Source organism: Saimiri boliviensis, chromosome 11 (assembly GCF_048565385.1).
Source record: "Saimiri boliviensis isolate mSaiBol1 chromosome 11, mSaiBol1.pri, whole genome shotgun sequence".
NCBI lineage: Eukaryota > Metazoa > Chordata > Mammalia > Primates > Cebidae > Saimiri > Saimiri boliviensis.
Window position 1 is genome coordinate 60729966 of NC_133459.1, and position 9600 is coordinate 60739565.

Sequence of the window (9600 nt, forward strand, 5' to 3'; positions counted from 1 at the left end):
GGATTCTGAACTGGCAGGAATGGAGTGTTCCAAGCAGACTAGCGAGGTGTAAGTATACTGGCTTGTAAGAGCTGTTGAATATGGGGGCTGATTCCCTCTCTAGCCCGCTAACTTATAGGATATTGCTTGACTTGAACAGGCAGAGCAGTAGCCAGAAGTTTTACAACTACCAGTGGGTGGTGCTTTGACAGTCCTGGAGGGTTTGATTTTGTCCAGACCCCGGGGGAAAAGAGTTTGCAGATTTAGTAGGAGAGGGTTAGTTTTGGTTTGTTTTTTGGTGGTGAGGACAAGACTAAGAGATATTCCTCTGATAGAGGGGAAGTTAGCAGGAGCTGAGCAGGAGAGTGCTGTGTCCCCCCTAATTTGAGATGAATTTGCTGAGCTGAGAAGATGGATGCCTGCAACTTGTGGAGCAGGTCTCACCTGAGAAGAGGGAAGGGGCACTCTGGAACCACTAGAAATGAATGGGTTACTTTCTTTTTACCCAAGTTTACCTCACGTGAATGGGTGACAGTATATTCCTGAATAGCTCCAGTAGCCCCCTGTACAGCCACCATCTTGTTAGAGATACCGCCCAAGGGTGCTTGCAGTACAAAATGTTCAGTCCCCATGTTGACTTGAAAACGTACAGGCTGGGCCCCACAGTAGCAGTAACCATGGGTTCCCAGGGGCCAAGTGAAAAGGAGCCCCTGTCCCATCAATCATCAGATTCCTCTGCTGCAGGGAGGGTGAGGACCCTTTTCTGTTCTGGTTTCTTCTCTGGATTTAAAGGACATTTATTTTTCCAGTGTCCAGTTTGTTTACAGTAGGCACACTGATCCCTTTGTAGGGGAGCCCGCTCACCTTTCTGGCCTTTCTGGTGGGGATCTGGGGTTCTCCGGCTGGTGCTCTCTGATGGAGGCTCTCTTAGTTCCCTGGAGGGAAGCCACAAAGATTTCTGCCTGTTTTTTTCTGGCTCTGTCAGCTGCCCTATCAGCAACTTGAGCTGCCTGCTTTTGTTTTTCAACCTCTCAATTGTTAAAAACTCTCTGGGCTATTTCTAAAAGCTGAGTGATGTTCATTCCAGCAAATCCCTCTAGTTTTTGTAACTTTTTTCAAATGTCTGGAGCTGCCTGGGCCACAAATGCTAAATTAATAGCACAGCTATTTTTAGGAGCCACTGGATTAAATGGGGTACAAATTCGATAGGCCTTCTGGAGGTGCTCTAAGAACACTCCAGGTGACTCATCAGGCCCCTGGACAACTTCAGTGGTCTTTGATAGGGTCATGGGTTTCCAAGCGGCCCCTTTAATACCCGCAAGGAGATACTGGTGGAAATCTTCCAAAGCCCCCCTTCTCCCTGTGGTATTGGGATCCCACTCTGGTTGAGTAGAAGGAAAAACCTCCTCAAGGAGGTTTTGGGCTTCCCCCTCTGGCTTACCAGCTGAGGTAAGGAAATACTTTCTGGCTTCCCTTTGAATTTGGTCCCTTTCTTTAGAAGTGAAAAGGGTTAGAAGGAGTTGCTGGCAATTGTCCCAAGTGGGCCTATGGGTCTGGAGCCCTGACTCCATCAGTGAAGTTAGGACCTGGGACTTTTCAGAAAAGGGAGGGTTTTGGGGTCCTCCAATTGTACAGGTTAGAGGTGGAAAAGGGAACATAAACCAGAAAGGGAGCAGAGGAAGCTACCCCACTCCTCCCCTTAAGGGAGGCACCACCCCCACTCATTACCCAACGAGGGTGGTGCCTCCCTTAAGGGGAAGAGTCGGGTAGCTTCCTCTGGCTGAGGCCACAGCCAAGAGGCAATAGGTGGAGAGATTGCAGAAGACAATAGCTCAGAGGCTGGTGGCAACAGAGGGGCCACAGGAGGTGCAGACAAAGAAACTGTGGGGGATCCTTGGGGAGCAGGAGGATTGTTAAGGCAGAGGCAGTGGGTGCAAGTATCTTTCCTCTTTTTTAAAGGAAGGCAGTACAGGAGGAGCAGAAAGTGCCACTTGAGCAGTAGGTTGAGGCAGGGAAGGGGTTTTACTTAGAAGGACCTTAGAGGTGGGGTTATGAATGGCGCCAAGACCGGAGCCATGGGGAAGGGTTCTGAACCAAACTAAACCATTGATTAATGTAAGGAAACTGATCAGGATATCCAGGCGTTCCTGTAACAACTCGCCACACAGCTTGAACTGTTGTGGGGTTCAATGACCCTTTTTGGGGCCACCTGGTTTCAAGTTTCAGCCATTTCACTTTCAGAGAGTCTGGAGTTTGCCTTTTTTAAGGCTGACTCTGTAGTTTTCTAAGAAGCCCAGAGAAAAATTTTTTAACATACACTGCAGAAAGCTTAGCAACTGGGGATGGGAGGAAGAGTTTCCCATTTCGGGGAATAAAGACAAGAGGATTTAAGCAGAGATATTAAACCCAGCATGAACAAAAGTATTTATGGCCTGGGGGCATAGAGAACTGGAAAAACAGATTATGACCAGGAGAAACAAGAAAACGACTATAGCCACTATTTTATGCCACAACATCAGGTATTTTTGAACCTCAAACAATGGGGAGAAGGCAGGATGCTGGGGCCAAGGGGTTCCCAGTTTATAGGATCTGGGTGGCCCCTACCTTAGATGCCTCCATGTCTTAAAGGCAGAGTGTTTAAATTCAGCCCTTTAAGGGTTTTAGGAGGGATAACAAAGACAAGTCCTGAAGACGCTGGACTTGCTGAGACACAGGAAAATTAGACGTTTGGGATAAAGGACGGGGATGAGGAGGAGCTTTAAGAATAGCCATGAGGAAAGGCAGTAGGTGTGCAGAAGAATTACAGCATTACAGGCATAGGTTTTCCTACACAGTGCGCTATTTAGGGGCACTGGGAAAGTCGTGGGGTGACAGAAAAGGTGGGCGAGGAGATCTGCAGGATGGCTATTTTGAATCCACCACTGCTCCAAGAAGGAGAAATTTAACCAGTTGTTGGGGCGTGGGGTGTGACAATCCACGTGCCAACCATCTTTGTGGTGCCAGAAATCCCAAACTGGTGAATGTCTTTTACAATTTTCCCCATAACAACACCTGATCTGTTTTTGACAGAAAAGACAGGACTGGGATGGCCAGCCCAACTGGCAAATAAGGGATTTGACCTCCTCAGATAGGAAGTTTGTGCTGAGTACCTTAAAGAAGTTTTTTCCCAGTCGCTTCAGACAGTAGCGATGACGGGACATACAAATTCAAATGTTAGGAATAAACAGGACACCAGACACTTAGGTATATAATCACTTATGGCAATTTAAAGACAAACAAAGAGGGGGTAGTCCCGTATTGGGATTCTTTAGATGCCCACGTGGCCATGCCCCTTATGGGGACTTAGGCTCCTCTTGGCATCGGCAGGTTGGTATAAACCCCCAACTCGGATTGAGCTACGCTCAGTACTGCCATAAGCCTTATGAGGTTGCCACTGAACTGCAGGTTAGGGCATGCTTAGACTCCATTGTTTTCACTGCGGAGCCACAGACTGGAGATTCAGGTGCAAGCCCCTGAATTCCAAATTCACTCACTCATGCAGAGTTTATTACAATTCCAAAGTAGAGACCTCTTTAAAAGAAAAAGAGAAAGAAAGAGGGGGAGAAAAAGAAAAACAGAGAGAGAGGGAGTGAAAGAAAGGCTAAATTTAACAAAAAGTTTATTGACAGAAACCCAGACTGTGTCCTCCAGTGTCCTGGAGTGTTGACAGAGTCATAAGAGAGGACCCCCATCAGTGTTGATTCCCTCCCAGAGGCAGACAGAGGCAGATCTGACTTACTTTCCTGGGACCAGAGACAGAGGACTCAGGGGCTGCATTTGGTAGGCACACCAGCAGTCGATCTGTTCCCTCTGGAAGGCCATGGCCTACAGGGGACTGGAATGTCTCAGGGGGTGCCTCCCCTATAACCTGCCGTTCATCCAGGGAAGGCCAGAATGAGTCTGGCCGTGCCTGGTGGTGATATAAAATCTCACTGGGGCCTCCAAATGTTATACCCGAGTGAGTAAAGGAATGCAAAACTCTGAGATTTGAGTTTCGAGTCCTTTATTGCCGGTGACCAAGAGATGGCTAACGCCCAAAATTCTCTTGGCCCCGAACTAAGAGTTAGGTGGTTTTCTTATATGCTAGTTTGAAAAGGGAGGGGGAACCTAGCTGAGGCAATTTTTTTCACAGAAGCAGAGCAAGCAAAAAGTTAAAAGATAAACTAGTATATAAGAAGTAAACAGTACCAGGTGCAGGGGCTTAAGCTCACAAAAGACATAACTTAGAATTATAAATTCAAGGTCATAAAGATTTAAACCAACAGTTTTTTTTTTTTTTTTTTTTTTTTTTTGAGGCGGAGTTTTGCTCGTTACCCAGGCTGGAGTGCAATGGTGAAATCTCGGCTCACCACAACCTCTGCCTCCTGGGTTCAGGCAATTCTCCCGCCTCAGCCTCTTGAGTAGCTGGGATTACAGGCACGCGCCACCATACACAGCTAATGCTTTGTATTTTTAGTAGAGATGGGGTTTCACCACATTGACCAGGATGGTCTCAATCTCTTGACCTCATGATCCACCCACCTCGGCCTCCCAAAGTGCTGGGATTACAGGCTTGAGCCACCGCGCCCGGCCTCACAAAAGACATAAATTATAGATATGGGGCTCTGGGTACTTAGCAACATCTGCATTCCCAGGGTCTGCTGGTACCACTTGACTCGGTATCTTATCAACAAATGCATTCCTGGATGTGCCTGGTGTCATCCTGCCCCAGCCACACACTACAGCTACATACCTAATGGAGATAAAATAACTACAAGTGAAAAAGCTAAGATAGAGTTTGTCCAGCTTCTTTTTTTTTTTTTTTTTTTTTGAGACAGAGTTTCGCTCTTGTTACCCAGGCTGGAGTGCAATGGCGTGATCTCGGCTCACCGCAACCTCCGCCTCCTGGGTTCAGGCAATTCTCCTGCCTCAGCCTCCTGAGTAGCTGGGATTACAGGCACGAGCCACCATGCCCAGCTAATTTTTTGTATTTTTAGTAGAGACGGGGTTTCATGAGTTGGTGGCCGGGCGCGGTGGTTCAAGCCTGTAATCCCAGCACTTTGGGAGGCTGAGGCGGGTGGATCACGAGGTCAAAAGATCAAGACCATCCTGGTCAACATGGTGAAACCCCATCTCTACTAAAAATACAAAAAATTAGCTGGGCATGGTGGCGTGTGCCTGTAATCCCAGCTACTCAGGAGGCCGAGGCAGGAGAATTGCTTGAACCCAGGAGGCGGAGGTTGCGGTGAGCCGAGATCGTGCCATTGCACTCCAGCCTGGGTAACAAGAGCGAAACTCCGTCTCAAAAAAAAAAAAAAAAAAAAAAAAAAAAAAAAAAGAATGAGTTGGTAAGGCCAACACAAGATAGGAAAACACATAGTAACTTTTGGATCATTGGGTCATCGCCATGGCAACAGTAAATTGACATGGCACACTGGTGGACATGTCTGATTCAAAGCTGTTTTTGCCCTGGCCTTATTTTAGCTAGAGCTCAATCTGGTCCCATGTCTGAGTTCCACCTCTGAGTCCTGTCTCCTACCTTAAAACTATGCCTACATTTCAGCAGAATTCAGGCCCCGCTCATAATCCTAATCTTTTGGACTTTTATTAGTTTTACGAAGGCAGGTTCAGTCCCCAAACTCAGTTTTAGGGAGGGACTATTATTCTCAATTTTAAAAATTCCCCCATGGTTAGCTTGTCCTACCCCCAGGAGTGAGGCAAAGACAGCTAGCCTGCAGCCTGTGATACTAGAAGCAAGATAGAGACAAGTCTGGGCAACACAGCAAGAGTCTATCCTTAAAACAAAACATTAGCTGGGTATCGTGGGGTGTGCCTGTAGTAGTAGCTACTCAGAAGGCTGGGGCAGGGAGGATCACTTGAGCCCAGTAGTTCAAACCTACAGTAAGCTATGATCATACCACTGACTCCAGCATGGGTGACAGAGCAAGACATCTCAAAAAATAATAAATAAAAGAAACAAAGTCCAACATAAAATGGCAAATTAATATACAATGAATAGTACATTATGAGATGCTTAAATAAGATTTATTTTTAAAAACTAAGGCTTATAAACCTTTAATAATATTGTGATTTGAATATATAATATGGTAAAACAATATGTTATATGACATACTCAAGTTAGTATGAAAATATTTTTAAAGATGAACCTGGAATTTGCCAAAAGGTAAGGATGCTTTCAAAATGTGAGAGATCCAGAGCTAGTTGAAAAGCAGTTCCCATATATTAAATTGTGACCATTTATGTTTTGCTTCAAAAAGGAAATAAAAATTATACTTAATTAAAGCAAGTTTAGACTGTAAAAAGCCATAGGTCTTTCAGCCATGATACTCAGAAGAAAATAAGAATTTATTTTCTCTTCAAATACCTAGTATTTTACTATAGCAAATCTTATTCAGAGAAGAAAAAAATATTAAGTGTAGGTCTCTTGTCAGGATGGTTTAAACATATAACGAATAAGGGAATGTTAATGGCATGAGAAAGACAAGATTCCTCCTGTATAATATAAATAGGTTCATGAGACTTCCTGCAACCCCCTCAGCACCTGCCCACTTACCGGACATTCATCCACTAAATTGTTACCAAACATTAAGGAAGTGGGGCAAGGCATTCCTTTCCCAGGCATGAGAGGTCCTCCCACCTGACCCTGGGGCTTGAAACTGAAAAAGAATTTAAAATTCTGAAGCCAAGTGGATTTTACCTTTTTATTTTTATGTTCTCCTTTTTCCTCTAAAGCAGCCAGAAAGGCTGAATTTTTACCTTTTAAACAGATTTTACTTTGTGGATTAATCTTTTTGTGCTTAAATTTAATTACTGAGTAGAGATTTCACCAGTTGTTTCAAGGTTGGTTACCTTTACTAAAAATGCTGGATGAAGGCCAATGGGTCACACACTGAGCCTTTCTTTAACTTATAACTACAGTGTTGGAAGAATTGTCACTCTAATCCAAAAAATCATCCTTCTCCTGTTGTGCCCATTTGCTCTGCCTTTTTTCAGGGAATGAAATAAGAAAACAATTCATTTACAGTGCTTTTTTTAAAAAACGTTTTTTGCCTTTTTCAAAGTTATACATAGGCCAGGTGTGGTGGCTTATGCTTATAACCCCAGCACTTTGGAAGGCTGAGGCAGGAGGATCCCTTGAGGTCAGGAGTTCAAGACTAAATTGGGCAGCATAGCAAGACCCTGTCTCTAAAAATAAAAATAAAAATAAATTCAAAAAATATATAATTCAAAAATTATACAGGTACATGTGTTAAAAGTTTCAACATGTCTTCCTATTCTCCAAGGCAACCACTTTCAACTTCTCACTGATTCTTTGCTATTTACCTTCACATATCTAAATAACATGTGTTAGGCCAGGTGTGGTGGCTCACATCTATAATCCCAGCACTTTGGGAGGCGGGGGTGGGAAGATCACTTAAGCTCAGGGGTTCGAGACCAGCCTGGGCAACATGGCGAAATTGTCTTTACAAAAACACCACCAAAATATTAGCCAGGTGTGGTGGAGCGTGCCTGTAGTCCCAGCTATGCAGAAGGCTGAGGTGGGAGGATCACTTGAGGCTGGGAGGCTGAGGCTGCAATAAGCCATGATCGCACCACTGCACTCCAGGCTGGGTGACAGAGACCCTGTCTTAAACAAAACAAAACAATATATTTCTTCTTGATGTTTTAGTTACCATTTTCTGTTGATTTCCCAATATGGAAGATGAGGATTTAGCTTTCTTTTGCACACTCCTTTGTATCTCCACCATACATGTAGACTTTCAGTTATTTAATTCTCCTGAAACTTATAATTTGCTCACCCTGCACAATCAAGAAGATGCAATTGATGTAGTAGATCATGTGATGCAGGGTGTCCAGAAAGTCCAGATCTTTTCAGGCTATTTTATGATAGAGCACAGAAATACCATTAACATAGCCCTGGAGCCAAATTATAAATGTGTACTTTTTTTTTTTAATAAAAAAGAAATAGGGTCTAGCTCTGTCACCCAGGCTGGAGTGCAGTGGCACAATCTTAAGCTCACTGTAGCCTCAAACTCCTGGACTCAAGCAATCCTACTGCCTCAGCCTCCTGAGTAGCTGGGCAGATGCTCGCTAGTCTAATTTAAAAAAAAAATTTTTTTTCCATAGAGATAGGGTCTCCCTCTGTTGCCCACACTGGTCTTGAGCTACTGGCTTCAAGCAATTCTCCTGCCTTGGCCTCCCAAAGTGCCGAGATTACTGGCACGAGCAACCACATCCAGCCAATATGCACTTTTGTCTGTTTCATGGAATGCCCCTATTTCTGATCCTTTCTTATGACTGGAATAGAAAAGAATGCATTCACTACAATCAGTGGTGCATCCCGAATACCTGAGGATGTATTAATCAACTCTAGCAAATACACCACATCTGTCATGACAGCTGCGATCAAGCCTACTAATGTGTTGAGTTTGTAGTAATCTACCGTCATCCTTCAGTCCATCTATTTTTTGCAGGGCCATATGGTGAATTAAACAGAGATATGATGGGAATCAGCACCTCTGTTTTCTTTAAAATCTTGAGTGACATGAATTCCTGCTATCTTCTCTCAAGATATAATATTGCTTGATTTCTTGTGTGTGTTTCCTCAAAATTCATGTTGAAGCCCCAACCCGCTGTGTGACGTTATCTGGAAGGGGGGGGTCTCTGGGAGATAATTAGGTTTAGACTATATCTTAGTCTATTTGGGCTGCTATAACAGAATACCACAGACTGGGTGGCATATAAACAACAGAAATTTATTTCTTATAGTTCTAGAAGCTAGGAAGTCTAAGATTGAGGCACTGCCAGATTCTGTACATGCTGAAGGCTTCCTGGTTCAAAGATAGGTATCTACTTGGATCCAACAAGGCATGGGGAAAGGGGTGAGGGCACTCTCTGGGGTCTCTTTAACAAGGGCACTAATATTATTCCTTAATCACCTCCCAAAGACCTCACCCCCACATACCAGCATGCTGGGGATTAGGTTTCAATGTGAATTTTGGGTAACACAAACATTCAGGCTCTAATAGATAAGGTCATGAGGGTAAGCCTCCAAAATGGGATTAGTATCCTTATAGGAAGAGGAAGAATTCAGAGTTCTCTGCACACTCACACTGAGAAAGGGCCATGTGAGGACACAACAAAAAAGTGGTTGTCTGCAAGCTAGAAAGAGCCCTCACCAGAAACTGAATCTACTGGCACCTTGATCTTAGACTCTCTAGACTCCAATACTGTGAGAAGTAAATGTCTGTTGTCTAAATTTCCCAGTGTATATTATTTTGTTATAGCAGTCTGAGATGACTAAGACTGTGCCATGCTTCGCTGGAGCTGGGAAGCAGTTTCAACGGCTTTCACTTGGCCTTCCCCACCATTATGGCTTTTACTCCATAGGCAAAGTCCTAATGGATTTGCATCAATTGCCAAAAAGGACAATCCATTACACATTTGAAGGGTGGGGAAATGGCCATTAGGTGTAGTCACAGATCCAGTAGTAAACTCACTCTGAGCTGGACCTTGCCATGACTTCATTTATTAACTGGCCTCTCTATGCCCCCATTATAATAGAGGACAGCGATGATGCTT